General features: G+C 43.4%; 1 protein-coding gene across 2 annotated transcripts in view; it reads right to left on the bottom strand.

Moving 5' to 3' along the window:
* The window catches only part of nek7 (NIMA-related kinase 7), a 54708-nt gene extending 43281 nt beyond the window's left edge, over nt 1–11427 (bottom strand). For both annotated transcript variants that reach the window (XM_079157467.1, XM_079157468.1), the window contains exon 1: nt 11129–11427. The gene's annotated coding sequence lies outside the window, so the exon portion shown is untranslated. The remainder of the gene's footprint in view (nt 1–11128) is intronic.
* Between the last annotated feature and the right edge of the window lie 4227 nt (nt 11428–15654).

The raw sequence follows: 15654 nt of genomic DNA, 5'->3' as shown, positions 1-15654 counted from the left end.
TTGTCGACACGAGCTGGCACGTGGCTAAAAGCCCCGGCCACCTCTCTGCTCTATTGTCCTGCCCACTCCACGGCGGCACTGACGGCTCTCTTGTGGCGAGGGGCCCCTTTGTTGCCAGCCTGTCACTTCAGCAGGTGCCTTACAGCAAAAAGGCAGGAGCCAGCCAGCCAGCCAGCCTGCGTGGCTTCGTTAGCGCGGCGCTCCGTTTGATGTGCTCATTTCATCAGCCCGGAGACGGCAGCCAAGGAGGATGCTAATAATCACTTGAAAAACAAAAACATTCCACTCAGGCTTGTAAAATATAAACTCCAATTTCAATGATAAAAGAAGAGTGACAGACAGCCATGGTACCAGTCAAAAAAAAAGACGGCCAGCCGCACTACCGCTCTCTTTTTAGTTTTTTTTTCCCTCTCCTAGGTAAAACAAATTAATTCTGTCAATCACTGTGAACAAACAAAGTATATTGACAAATTGCTGACTGTGTAAGGAAGGACTAAATCGTGTGGGCAAAGTATGCAAAACCGGAGCTGCATTTAAGACAGCTGTGTGATCCCTCAGAAAGCAGCTTAGTGTGCGAAGGAGCGAGCTGTGTGAAGCAGAGAACCCCCCCAGGCGTTCAGGAGAGGGGACCCTGGGGGTTTGGACTGTGCTTGCACACCCTCACTACGTTCACAGCCCTTCAAAATGCCACATCACCATCACACCTCAGTTAAAATAGAAACCCAATGCTAAATATGTAAAGAAAAACCCAAGAACACCGAGTTTAAACCGGCTGATCTAGCTGCAAGTGAAGTTTTTAAGAGGTTTGAGGGACCAATCATGGATGTGGTTCCAACTCCAGCCTGCAATGGCCTGAGAGCAGAAATACAACTTCTCGGGTGCCACAGTAACTTAAGTGCACCAGTGTAGAGGAAAAGATTGAGAGTGTTAACATACAGGTCCTTGTATACACGGACACAATTAAGTACGCGAGCTGATTTAGGGCTGCAATTGTCCAATTGTTTTTGCAAAGCCCAAAAATATGTATCTATTTACAAAACAAGCAGTGCAGTCAGTGTTGAGGCACTTCACATGTGGCACTTTAATGTGCAAACCCTGACATCCCATCACATGAAGGCATGGTATAGTGGGCCCCTCTAGATTTCAACTCCTCTACATTGAAATAGTGGAGGAAGAAATGCCCATTCCTAGGATTATTTTGTTTTTCGTAGCTATTTAGGGTATTTCTAAGAGCACACCTCTCAGCTCATCTGAACATTTGAACATAATATCCACACCCAGATTTGCACACCGCAGCATGACGAAGATCCCGAGGCTTTAGGTTACATTAGTGCTCTGTGGCAACAGCTCACGGTCTTTCACAATGCAAAACAGAGCGCTGCACAGCAGAGCAGGGCTCCCAGTGCTCCAGGACCAATAAGGGCTTTGTTTGTCACAGACTGACCACCAAATTAGCTTCATCACCTCTGGCACCGGGAGATCGGATGTGACATTCTGTACCACAGGGCCGTGAGGCTGGAAGTTTACAGTAATACAAAATAAAAACTAAAAGACATAAAATAAGGACATATGAGGGAATTTCATGAAGAATAATGAAAAAAGGGAATGCTACACTCACTTTTTTGTTCTGTTTTGTTCTAAATAAAGGATTGTTTTCCACAGAGAGGCTGGTGTTCATCAGTACAGCTGATTTCTGAACCTTGTGATCATACTAACAGGAGTCAACAGATGAGCGCTTCATCATCTACACGGTGTTCAGGTTCTGAAATTACATTACCCTTCTTTGTCCGCTATTAATATCTATAAAGGAGGAGAGGAAGCTGCAAACAAGGAGGCAGCTTGACATGGCCCATGTGAACTAAAGATTGCATAAAAACAAACAACCGACAGACACAGAAATTAGCATGTGATGTAGTACAAGACTGTGACAAAGAAGACTCAATGCGGCATTTGTTTACACGAGAAATTAAAGTACAATAGGTGTACATGGATTGCAAAGCTACAGCCCACAACAACCTTTCGGTCCGTTTTGATTTCAAAGCAGCATTCGTGCCTTCTACCCATAATGCAGTGCTGTCTGTGACTGGGTTCTAGCACAGAGACAAAGTGCTGACCTATCTCTTTGTTGTCATTTGAGTTTCTCGTCTATGAAACGACCATAAAAAAACAGACATCTGGTGAATGTACTCCGTTTTCCCTTCACAAATCCAGCAGTCTCTCAAACTCCCTTCAAGCAGGTCCCCCCCCCCCCCCCCTCCCCTTTCTCCCTGGATAGTTTGAAGCAGTTACCCTGCGTCAGCATCGGAGTTTGTCTAAGAGGAAATGACAAGAGCAAGATGTCCAAGTCGTTAGTAATGTGAGAGGAGCAGTTCCCAGGCATGTCTCGTTACATAGCTGAGTGCTAATGTGAGGGCTGAGGGCTTTTCTGGGCCCAAACCGCTCTCTGTGGGGGGACAGGGGGAAGAGGACCCCAGACCTTTAGCATCTCCACGGCCACTAAAGGAAACCTCCAAGAACCCTGAATCCAAAGAAAACCTTAGATCAACCAATGAGGGAGAGACCAAAACACAAAGTGTGAGTCCACACATTAATGTGATGCACATAACCTCGCACACAAACACACAAACACACACAGAGAGAAGTGAACGTAAAACTGGATGCATACACTGAACATACACTAATAGCGGTCTCATGGGAATGTGGCTCCACAAAAATCAAGCTCGGCTCTGGCTCTGGTTTGGTGTCAGCCTGCTGTGGCTTCTGTGGTGGGGCCCCGCTGGCTGCCACGCACGCACACACACGCACACACACACACACACACACACACACACACACACACACGCACACACGCACACGCACGCACACGCAGACGCACACACACACACACACGCACACGCACACGCACACACACACGCACATGCGCACGCACGCACACAGTTCTAACCAGATCCAGAGTACCGCTACTCAATCAGAGGTCAAATACAGTTCTGTTGCTGCATACGACTGCGTGTACACACCCCATGATGTTGTCACACTGCCAAAGAGAATCACTCCTTACTATGAAACCGACAATAACGCAACTCCTTCAGTTGATTCCAGTAGCGCTGTTTATCCTGGCTTAGGATCACATCACATCATAGACGATTCGGTTTGACCATATCTGTAAATCTTCGAAGCGAAGCCAAATTAACAGCTCACGGTAGATTTGTTTTTCTTCAAGGTTTTGAATTTGGGATTTAAAAAAAAAAAAAAAAAGAAGAAGAAGCTGTGTGATGATTAATAACGAGGGCGCGGGGCTGGCGCACATTGTTCATTTCCAGACATATGGCTCTTTCTTGAAGAGGAGGTGTACGTTTGAGAGAAAATAAATCAGGAATAACATGCCTATATAAAAAGACAAGACGACATTTTTGGAATGGGTACTTGAAAAAAATAAAATGTGCCGGCTTGTATTTCTTTACTTCTCTATGACACGTCAATATTCTGGGGAGAGAAAAATAAATGTCTGTTTTCTGTGTCTAGAAATGAAGTGAGAAATGAGGCTTATGCTACTGTTTCACTCACTTGAAAAATGTGCATTATTATACATGTTCATAGAAGTTAAATGCACACAGAAAAAGTTTTAGTTTTTTTATTTTTATTCCTCGGGCACTCATCCTTCTTTGCATGAGCGCATCACCCGGCACTCCGACAGAGCATCCCGGTGTGTGTGCCAGTGTATGTGTAAGGAACTGAAGACGGGAGGATAACGTTACCCCTAAGGGGTCGCACCTCTCTCCATTCTCGCCCTCCTCCCTTATCCCTCCTCTCCACTCTGTGCCTGCAGGGATTTCCCTTTTCAGTTCAGGAGAGATGTCAGACCTGTTTCACCATCCCTCAAAGAGAGGCTGGACTCTGCCCTGCAATCATCCAACATCTGTAAAAACTCCTGAAATCAGCCTCACTTCTGAACATCAGGGCAGAGAGGAGCTTAACTGAGCCAAAGCTGAATCCAAATGCATCCAACTCGTCTTCAAACGCAGCTTTGGTTTATTTTGAACACAAGTTAAATTGGTACGTTAAACTCTGCTGGACACAATATTAATTCAGATACATGGAGCAAATAATGGCAATCCCTTGCCAACAAATAGGCCCCAAAATAAGCAAACTACCGCATAATATGTTCATAACCACATGTTATGCAGAGATGGGAACAGAGCCCAGAAAAGCAGGACATATCTAAATGTCAACAGCCGCTTTCATCCAGCTCATAATAGCAAATAGAGTCTTAACCACCATTTCCAATGTTGAGTTCAGGATCCAGTAGAGATTTAGCAGGTCCAGAACCAAAATCCTACACGTTTACTAGACATTTCACCCAAAGCACTATATAGGAATCTGAGTATCAATGTATGCATATCAGTTGAGAAATATGTCAGTTGAACTGAAGCTGCAGAGAAAGACAGAAGTCTTTCAAGAAGAAAGAGAGCGAGAGAAGAAGAGAGACGGAGAAAAAGAGAGATGGAGAAAAAAGCTCCACAACAGGGGTCGATAGCAGATAAACCAGAGAGGTCTTCTCTGCCTCCTTCACATATCAGAATATTAATATTAATGAAACTTCCTGTACCCCACCCCCACCCCCCCTCTGTTTTTCCCCCTCAGACGATTTGAACATGAAAAACTTAAAAAGCGCAAATTCCAGGAGTTGCGTATCACAGTTTGACCCGGAGCCACACAGCAGACACCAACCATGACAGACTTGCTGTTCAAAGCGAGCGGGAGCCGCTTTCATCAGGCTATCCTCGTTTTCTTTTCTTTTTTTCTTTTTACAGTGTGACACCACCAGCCCATGCCATCTGCCTTTTTCTAAAATCAGAACTTCAAGATGTGCTTCCTGCCTGCGCGTTGTTTTTAGGTGGGCTTCGCAAACCGAGGCCCAGCGTCACGCAGGATTTTTTTGCTGCTATGCTGCTTGCAGACTGCTGTTTACAGCCAAACCCCGCAGAGAGGCGCAATGTTAAATATTCACTGTTAAACTGTCAGGCCAGAACTGGATGGGAACCAAGCCAGGCACTCACAGTGTGGTTGCATTGTATGCCTGCCACCCCCCCCCCTTTAAACTCAACCCAACAAAATCAATCATGTTTCCTCCAGCCAATCCAGAATGAGACCCGTCTACTTCCCTCCTACTGCCACACACCCACTTCCTGAAATGCCCAGACTACCAACGACCGCTTTATTAAGCTCCTTCTCCTCCGTGCATCCTTCCAGTTCATTTTCTTTATCATAAATCCAACACAAAAAAACGAATGCATGCACATCGTTTGCACTTAAGACACCTCTGCTCTAGGCCTGAGTGAGCCGCTGACGACTCCCGATGCCTGACTTCAGACATCTGTAAAATATTTTTCATTCTGTGCCCCAATACCGCACTGGCAAAAGGTCTCTCATCCTTGGCTTGGCAGGACTTCTAACGGAGCCAGCCGGCAGCGCCATACAGGCCTAACCCCTGCTGCTGCAGCTTCCTGCTGCTCTGAGGGAGTCGGGCTGCCTGCCTCCCATTGACTGTGAGCCAGGCCGGGCAGGGAGGTGGAGGCTGAGGTGGAGAGATGACACCCCAGGGAGGAGAAGCAGAGCAGAGGCAAGAATGGGGGACAGATTGAGAGTCACAGAGGTTGAGGGGTGGGAAGAAGTGGTGAAGAAACTGAATAGGGAAGAAGGGAGTGCTGGTAATCAAGGGGAAGTAAGAGGAGAGGAGATAGGCAGCATGGTACTGGAAGGGTAGAGGGACAAAAAGGAGCTCAAGGGTAGGTTAGGCAGCAGGAGTCGAGCGGAGCCTCCTCATTACGACTCCTCCTCGTGCCCCCAGGCCTTGACCACGACCTAAAAGCCCCGGGCCAAACCCAGAGAGCAGGGGGACCGCGGAGGACAGCTGTGAGTCAGGGTACAAACACAGGCCGGAGAGGGGGGAGAAAGATGGCCCCCGCACCCAAACGAGGCAGTGTGAAATAAAAAAAAGACTGAAAACGAAAAGAATGTGCATGGCACTTGATCCAAATCATTTAAGCGGTATTCATCTAAAGCAAGACCGATGTGATAGCTCGATGTTTCTACATGATACAGCTGCCCGGTGGATTCATGATGATACATTGTAATGGTGATTAGCTGTCAAATGCATTATGTCAGCATTGCATTGAGAGAATATCACAATCTCTCCTTTGAAAGTCTCCTATGGTATTATGTCTCGTGCAACACAATATTTGGTATATCATCAATGGAGAGAGGAACTGTGTGTGGAACTGTGGAAAATAGGGAGGATTTGGACAGACAAGGTTTCCCCAACATTAGCAAAACATGATGCTCTAATGCGCCTATGGCACATATGAAAAAAACATATTTTTTTAAATCCTAATGGCTCGGCTCTCTTCTCCAGTGGACGCACAATGACGACGTGAATATCATTAAATTAAACTGTTCAGAAGCAGTTCAGTAGCTTCCAACACTCTTTTTTTTTTTCCAGAGGCGATGTTAACAGCTGGTATACCCCGAGTGCAAAAGATAAAAGATAAAGAATCTGTCTTTACAAAACAGACACTGATCAATTAAGAAACGCATCAGCTGGTCTTAGTCCTAGATCAACACGCAACGTCACCAGAGAAGAACAAAGATAAGTGAAAGAAACAGAGAAATAGGGTAAAACAAGACAAGATGCATACAAATGTGCTCTCTTCCGCAGCAAATCCCCGTGTGAAACATTAAGACTCATTTGTGATGAGGTTGGAACAAACGCCCATAGCATCGTCAGCAAGCAACACGAAAGCCTTCCTCCCTCATTCTGCTCATGAGTGCAAATTCATTCTGCTTTTGTCTCATCTCTTGACAAATGCATACTGTCACTGTCACTGATGTGGTGTTTACAGTGGCATATAGCATCTTGTAATTATTCTGTGAAAGGGAATTTGTATCCCGAGGGATTTGTATTTGTGTGCGTGTGGATAATCAAAAGAGAAAGAGAGGGGACGATAGGAGAGTGATCTCCAATAATAAAAAACGCTGCTCGAGAGCCACGTTTCCAGCACAGTTCACGATATGCACAACGTTTATTTAGTGGCACCAAACAGCAGCTTATTCCTCAACATGCAGTAACCGACAGACACGGTTCATATATATAGATAGATAGATATATATATATATATATATATATATATATATATATATATATACATATATAGAATGAGTATTGGATATCTATAGTTTAGTGCATGAGCAGTCCGTCCACAAATAGTCTGACTAAAAGGTGCAAAATGAGAAAAAGAGTCTGTACCAAATAACTCTAACAGCAGCATTACACAGCTGTTTCAGTCAAGTCAGAACCTCGAAATAATTCATTTGCTATTTCTGTCAATACATAAAAATTATTAAAATGTTGAAACCTCTCCTGTATGCATTTTGAAGAGGCAGCTGCATTGAAGCTATTTAATCTTTTTGTTCTTGCTTAGAGGCTCTTCTGTATGTGGGGAAAATGCCTTTTATGGTATTGCTTTTATTTATCTATTAATTTCATAATTTCATTACGTATAAATAGAGTTGTTTCATTTCAGACCACAATTGTAAAAAGATGAATAAATGAAGCATGAATTCTTTCGACACCCTTTGTAGTTTAAAAAAAAAAGCTGCATTGTGTGGTGTTGGCAAAAAGCTGACCAAGGGGCACTGTAAGCGTTTCATAAGCTTTAAACAGGGTCCGAGGTCAGTAATTTTTGAGTTTGCATATCTTTGTAGTCCATTTCCCCCTGAGCACTACGGAGCCCATTGAGAAAAAACATCAATGCCACAGAGAAATTGAGAAGCCGCGAGGCATCCTGCAAGGATACGCGAGCGCTTGAAACATCAGTGACCCTTCGTCAGATAGAACGGAGATGGATATGGAAAATATTGACTGGCTGTTTGAGGGGAGAGTAAGGAGCTGCTTAGACAGCCCGCTATCACTGCCAAAGACCTGACTCTAAACTCTAACCAAACTGAGCCTGGTACGGAGAGACTCAAATCTAAATTCTTCTGGGAAGGTATCGAGTTTTTCCTGCTTTTTATTCTTTCATAAGACAACAACTAATCACAAAGAAAGTACTCCAAACGAGCCGATATCCTAAGCAGTGATCTGCTACCTTTGCCAGCATCGTTTCAGTACTGATGCTTGGCCACGGTCTTTGACATCATGCAGAAGACAGTGTTTAATGTAGCTCAAACAATGGCCTTAGGAAGCATCTTCCTTCAAATATGCTTTGCGAAAGGAGAAAAAAAAAACACATAGCTAACATTTTTTTGTTCTTTATGAAACCCAAAGGCAAGATGACTGTTAAAGTGGTCAGATGACAAATGTCTCATCTGATCTTTAATCCAGCAGAGGGGCCAGCTCCAGGGCTCAAACAGGAAACTCTCACTGGAGAGAGCGATTCAGTAAATTCCACTGTGCTAAATCACTGCTGTGGGTGCAGCAGACTTCTCCACACCAATGAATGGCATTTCAGGTCTCACTCTGAATGTCCTAGTAGTAGAAAACTACTAAAAGTGTGGCCTATAGGCAGCCAATATGTATGCATGTGAACCCAGGCTAAATCAGGGGGTGCTTGGTAAACATACAGAACATCTGGAACCCTAAAAGAATGCAAACTTCTTTCTCACGTGACAATAGCCAATCATCAGTGCCTCTTCAAATAATCCAGTAAAACAGCACGTGAAGGAGTCCTTTTGATGAAAAAGTTCTCCTTTCAATGTGCTTCTCTTTCAGATTCAATCATGCTAAACATTACCAATCACCTCTGCTGTCACCCTTTTCCAGTCTTATTACCATTACTAAATCCAACACAACACAACAAGGCAAAAAAAACAATTAAGTTTTGCCAGAGGCTGTCAAGAGCAATCCACCTCTCGTCAGCTGAAATTCAAAGCGGGAAGTACTGGCAGAAGTACCTCACCGCAGATTCGGATGCAAACATTTGGCAGCCATTTGCTGATCATCCGGTTCATGACACGTTCCTTGATAGTCAACTTCACAGAGCCAGCCGGTGTTCGTCTCTCCATCACCTGATGACGCTGGCAGACTCCAGCCTGTTGTCTTTGACGGTGATCGAATGTGGCAACAGAGAAGTGAGTAATAATTGGGTCAACAAGGTATGTCAGTTCCCACTAACTCTTGTCTGAATCATCTCTCTGCAGCGTAGCCAAATGTAATAGTATGACGCCTGAAATATTTGGCTGTGATCGGCAGCGACAACAACATGGAATGACATCCTGTTTTCACCCTGTGCGTGGCCCACAAAACAGCTCAGGGTTAGGAGAGGTGAGGCTTATTCTACTTGCTGTGCCACTGGGTTGCATTTCCTTCTTATTATTAGTATTATTATTAAATGTATATTATCATTATAGATGAGTCATTTGGGTCCAAAGGTTTTGCAATAATCATTCTGACTCAGAAAAAAAGCGGTGAGTCACCCAAAACATACTTCTTGATTTATTTTTCATTCAAATAAACCTTCTCTTTACAACTACCAGTAGTTCTCTTCCAAATCAACACCGTCTTCCCGGCTATGTCTCTTCTGATGTTTAACAGTGTGAAGCAGAGTGCTGGAAGCAGCACTTGGGTTTTTCCCATGTAGCGATGGGTAAGAAGAATACAATACACTTAAACTGTAATCATTAGCCACATATTTCCGCTACAAATGGGTGTGCTCTCACACCTTACCCGTTTGGTTCGGTTAAAACGTACTCTGGTCCATTTACCCAGTGAGCACAGTTCGTTTTGAGCTGGTGTGAAAGCAGGCAATCGAGTCCCGGAGCGGACCGAAACAACCGCACCACTTGAAAGCGTGTGCGTCTCGGTCTGCTCTGGTGCGATTTGTTTGTGGGTGTGAGAGGCAACAAACCAACCGCAGGGTTTCGTGATAACTTATACGTTGATTGTAGCGTGATTTCAAAAGCTAAACTACTAACAAATCCATCCATGAAGCCAATCCCTAATCCCTCATCAATATGCCAGCCTCTCAATGTCCAGCAGGGTCTTTTAATTCTGCTTGAAGATTACGTCGTCGCCCTAACCGATCACTTGAATACCACCACCCTGAAAATGTACAGAAGGAGGTATGAAGTCACACGATACTGAAGCACATTTCAACTAGTCGACCGACAAGCAACAAAATCAGAGTCACCTACTTCCCCTCTCATCGTCACGTGATACTGGCACGCAGCGGTTTAACCGACAACCAAGTTAACAGTTCACGGCCAACAGTGGCCATCCAATCATCCCATTGATATAGTAAATCAAGGTTCGTAAATAAATCAATGTCATTTCCTCTAAAAGATCAAGTAGAGGAGCAGCAACTAACTCATGGGCCTGTGTGTTTATGATGGCACAGCCCGGAGTCATCGGTTGAATCAATATGCATGGTAGTATGTTACTCTGTTTATCTTTTGTTTCAATAAATGACTCTTCGGTAATCCATCGTAAAGTGAGCTTGTAGCAGTGCTGTGCTGTGGCAGACGTATCACTGTCGAGTACTTCTACAGAACTGTAAACACATAAACAAAACATAACCCAGCAGCAGTGGAACAACACAGAGTAAATGCAGACATGTAGTGCAGTGTCACATACATGTAGTCTCATCTTTAGGAATAAAACATGTAATTGCATAAGAAAGGCCATATAAGGAAGCAATGATGTAGCGTCCGTGTACTATAACAACACTCTAGCATGGCATCAATACGTGGCTACTTCATTATGCAACTGTCATGTTTAAACACAAGGCTTCCACGCCAAGTCAAGAGAAACTTGTTCTCGCGCAAACTGTAATAACGACGTTACAACGTCGTTAACTTTAAATGACAGCGGCGACGGTGTCATTTCAAGGTAATGAAAGTTAGCAGACTAGCATGCCGCATGGCTAACAGGCTAAGCTAGCTTCGTAGAAACTTTTCTCAAGTGAGTGTCAAGCTCGCGTGGACACTAGAGACGGTGGCAATGCGTGAGCTTGGCGAAGACCGTCACTCCTGAACAAAGCAGAAATAAACGTGTGTAGCGTGAACAGTTTACAGGTGGTTCTGTTAGTACACATTCATGCGTTCATTTGTCAGCTAACGGTGTCTCCGTTCTTACCAGGAAGTGGGACTCTGTTGCTAAGCTATTCCTCCTTCACGTTGGAAGTTTCTCCTACTGGTTATGGCGGTTGTCTTTGTTTTCACTCTCCCTTTTCTCTCCAAGGTCGCTCCTACAAGTGGACTCGGCGGGGCCTCTCTTCTTGCGTGGCACCGTTGCGTGACCGCTGAAAAGTTTTGGGGTGTTTTTTTTTTTTCCGGAGAGAGAGAGAGAGAGAGACAGCCTGTGCTGCAGAGCCAGTCAGAATGTGTACGTGTTTTCAGACAGTGTTTTCTGCACTAGGCCCCTCTCACCAGCACACTCCTGACCCGTGTGCCAGTCATGTAAACAACCCAGCATTCCCGGAGCGCAGGGGAGGGGCAAATGTCAAAGAGTGGAGGGAAGCTGTCAAATACCGCGAGATCCAACAGAGAAACTCAATCTCTAACCACCTCAGCACCGCTCCTGTCTTCTCATTAAACGTGTATGGAAAGTTGTGATATTTACTGAGAGATATGATAGTGAGCGAGGAAGTTCACTCTTAACTTGAGATCACAACTAGCTTTTTGCAGAGCTTTCAGCTGAACCTCATATTTAGACACAGGGGCCCTTTACAGTACAGGACAGAATAATTTAATTTTGACAGAGATTAAGCCACCTTAAACTACTTCATATACTTAATAGTGAAAAGCAATGCTTGATCTTGGAAATAGCGAAAACAAATCAATGTCCACTTTCTATGTTTGCTCCAATGTCACTGAAATAACAACTGAACAAATTCAAACTACTTTCTGTAGTATAAGGTAGATTAATCTATTAAACAGCATCATATTCTATAAACTGACCACATGTTTTGTGAGTAAAATCTTGATCTTCAGCTGTCAGATAAATGTAGTGGAGTAAAAAGTACAACATTTCCCTCTTAAATATAGTTGAGAGGTGCATGTAATGGAAATGAGTACTGTATCTCCTATTACATATAGGCCTACTTAATTACGTTCAACTACTTAGGGTTACATATTCTTCAATTGAAAGAAAACTAAGAGATTGGCTCCTCTGGCTTCGTTTAGAAAGCACATGATGAATTGTTGAGGGTGTGTAAGTATGTGTGTGACTGTGCATGAATGCAAGAGAGAGAGACAGAGGCAGCCAATGCTGAATAGATTCTCCTGAAAACACACTGTTATAAGCACACACTTTGACACACAGCCTTGGTTGCTATCATTATACACATGCCTACCCACACATCCCATGACACAAATGCAGTCCGCCCTGGGGAATATCATGAGAATTTATTGACAAAAATGGTATCGCAGATTGACTCGCATGGGCAGCGAGAGCATCTGGAATTGATCAGCTTACTTTGCTTTGATAAAAGTTTCATCGCTGATTTCAGACTGACAATTCAAACACTGCTGATACACAGGAAACACATCTGTCTTCTTCCCATCCCCATTGTTAATAATCAACAAGTTAGGTGGGGTTGTGTTTTTTCTGCTGTACTTCAATAGCCTTTTTTGTTAACCTCACTGCAAATATGGAAAAGGGAGAGATGCCTGGAGTGTAGGATTTTCCCCCCTTTTTCTTCAACAACAGTTGAAGATTAAAAGAAACGTCTCACAGAAATCTGTCAATTCTGTATGTGAATAATGCTGTGTGGAATTTAATGGCATGAGTTATATTGGGTTTCCTCTACACCCACATTTTCTTTCAATAAGATCAATGGCGCTCAGTGACAGATAGGGACGGTCTTTTGTATCTTCAAATTTCAGGTTTCTGAGGGAATAATTAGATGGATGGATGAAAAGTAATGCATCACTCTGCGAGGGGAGCTGCACCCAGAGATCCTCTAGTTCAACACGCATGCCTCCACGTCTGTTTGGTAGAAAACTGTTTAATAATCGTGTTGAATTTCCATTGTTCTAAAAGTGGCTCTCTGCACTGATCTGGTGCTTTAAACCAATAGAAAACTTTTTGTGTTCTTTTTGCTGATATTGTTTATTTAACAGAGAGGATTTCCTTTTGATTCAGGGATGTTTCTTTTTAGCATGAAGCGAGTATTGTCATCTATTTCACTCTCTTCCCCTTCAAACTTTCCGGTGTCGCTTGCAGGTAACCAGGATGGAAAAGGTTCTCCCTCCAGGGGAAATGAAGAAGGTTGAATCGCTGGATTTATAGAAACGTTTCATAGACATTTTACTGTAAACGTGACATTTAACTCTGATGTATTAGAACAAATTCTTGCTCATATTTTGGGCATTTCTTTCGGAAACAAAACTGACAATAAATGTAATCTGATGACAGTTGAGTTGAGTTTACGAGAATTCGGCCACTAATGTGTTTTGAGATAACATCCAGAGGCACTTTACGCCATTTTTGTTAATGCAGAGAAAAAGAGATTAATATCAGATCATTTGAAAAACAGAGTATTCTAATGATTTAAAGTATATCTGTATTGTGAATAAGACCCGTTATACTGTTAAAACACATGCGCACAAGTACTGATTTTGTTTTCTTCAACATACACATTTCAGTGCAATTCTACCTGGGTTTTCTCAGTGCTTAATATGCAGGAATGTTGCACCCACGGGCTGGAAGCACATTTTAGACATTTAAAAAGAAAAAAATGTTGATGTTTTCACTCATGTCTTTTTTATTTCCCCCTGTGTTGTTGATCTGGCTCAGGGGTTAGGTATACGACTGCAATGTGGTAGAGACAGAAGCTGCAGTCAAAGCTCCTGTGATCCGGTGCAGACTTCATAGAGACCAGCAGATGGAGGGGAGAGAAGCTGTGTGCATCCTGAAGGTTTAGCAAGAACTGAGAGGTTACACTATACCAGTACAAAGATGACCTGTCACACACTGAAGCATGCAGTATCAACGAATATGAGCTTCCTGTTTATGTACCTCACAGAGCACAGCTATCAGAGGAAAAGAGAAAGCGACCACAAATGGAAATATGTATGAAATGTTGTCTCTTACTTCATATACTCAGGCGAACTTGGAGGCAGCCTGCATGTGACGCCTGCATTTCCATTTTAAACGCTAATTAATGTTGTTTTGTCTTCAAAGTGCAATTGCAACTGGTAGTTATCAGCCTTGATCGCAGAATTTTCAAGGTTGTCTAGATGTGAGCCGTCACATAACAAATACCTGTAAATATAGAATAACAGCACAACAAAGAAATACAGGATTTATGGCGTGTGGAGAGCACTGCTCAAATGAGGCACTGGAGAGATAGTCTGATAATGTGAAGGACAAAACTGGCATTTTACTTCTGCCTAAAATTGCTGTTTTTGCGTGTCTGTGTTGCATTTTTGGCATGTGTGTTGTGTGCATATGTTAGTATATTCCTACTCTTGGCAAATACCCAGCACTGAGGATTTCTCCACCTGCTCTGCTTCAACCAGCGGGGCAGGCCTCAGTCTCTCACACACACACACACATATACAGCAAACACACACCCACATCGCAGTTTAGCTGTGTCTCATTCACATCGTCACCCCTCTGACATCTGCCCATGTGCGTCGGTGTTTGTGCGTGCCCCAGTGCCGGTGTGTGTTTGTGTTAGCAGGGTGGTTGGTGTGTGAGGTGAGGTTAAATAGGCGCCTAGCAATGAGAGCAGGTAACTGAGGTGGAACGGGCAGAATATCACACACACAAGCAGTGACAATAGAAACAACACTATCAGTAACATGTAAACTGCAGGTGTGGCCTATGCCTCAGTGATCATCCCATACTTTGTTATGGCCCTGTCGCCTGTCACTGTGTGTGTATAATGTGTGGTAGTGTGACCGTGTGTGTGTGTGTGCAGAGACACACTCACCTTGAGTTGAGTGATCATTCAGTCGGGAACTCATTCTCCATTTAGCTGTAAAAGGTAGTGTTAAATTACAGTTGTTGCCAACCACAGTGAGTACAGCTATCCTTAAAAATATCTACCCGGTTTCAGTTCACAGTCCACAACCTCTCGCATGCTGAGAATAGCTTTAATATCCACCAAATGTTGGACACCAGATCTGATGTCAATCTAATTAATAGACATGGAGATTTCCCCTGATATTCTTTTGTGAGTAAAGTGTTTGTCCTTATAGTTGGTTTTGTATTTGACCTTTGTATGTAACACATACAGGCAGACCAAACAGGCAGGCCTCTGTTGCAAATGTCACAAGTTTGAGCAGCTTTGTAAAAACCCGACCTCGATAAACTGTGATGTGTCTGGGTCATGTTGAGCACCATTTGAACCCCTTTGTAAGTTTAATTTACTTTGTCCTTATAGATGTGTTCAAATTGCTGAAAAGTCTGTGTTTTTTAAATCGGCTGTCTGAGAATTAAAGTTAAAAAACTGCTGAAATGCAATGGTGTACATTTTGTGTTTCTGCTCAGGTTTTACATTGGTGCTTGAACTTGACTGACGGAGCATTTTAGATCCTTTTCTTTATTTTTCAAGTGTCACCTACATAAGTCACACGAATGTTATAAACAAACTGCTTGCATGACAGAAAACGTATAGCACTGTCAGCATTGTTTTTGTACAGTCATAGTAC

The sequence above is a fragment of the Pholis gunnellus genome (assembly GCF_910591455.1).
Source record: "Pholis gunnellus genome assembly, chromosome: 4".
Classification (NCBI taxonomy): Eukaryota; Metazoa; Chordata; class Actinopteri; order Perciformes; family Pholidae; genus Pholis; species Pholis gunnellus.
Note: the sequence above shows the minus strand (reverse complement) of the source record. Positions and strands in the feature narration are given on the sequence as shown.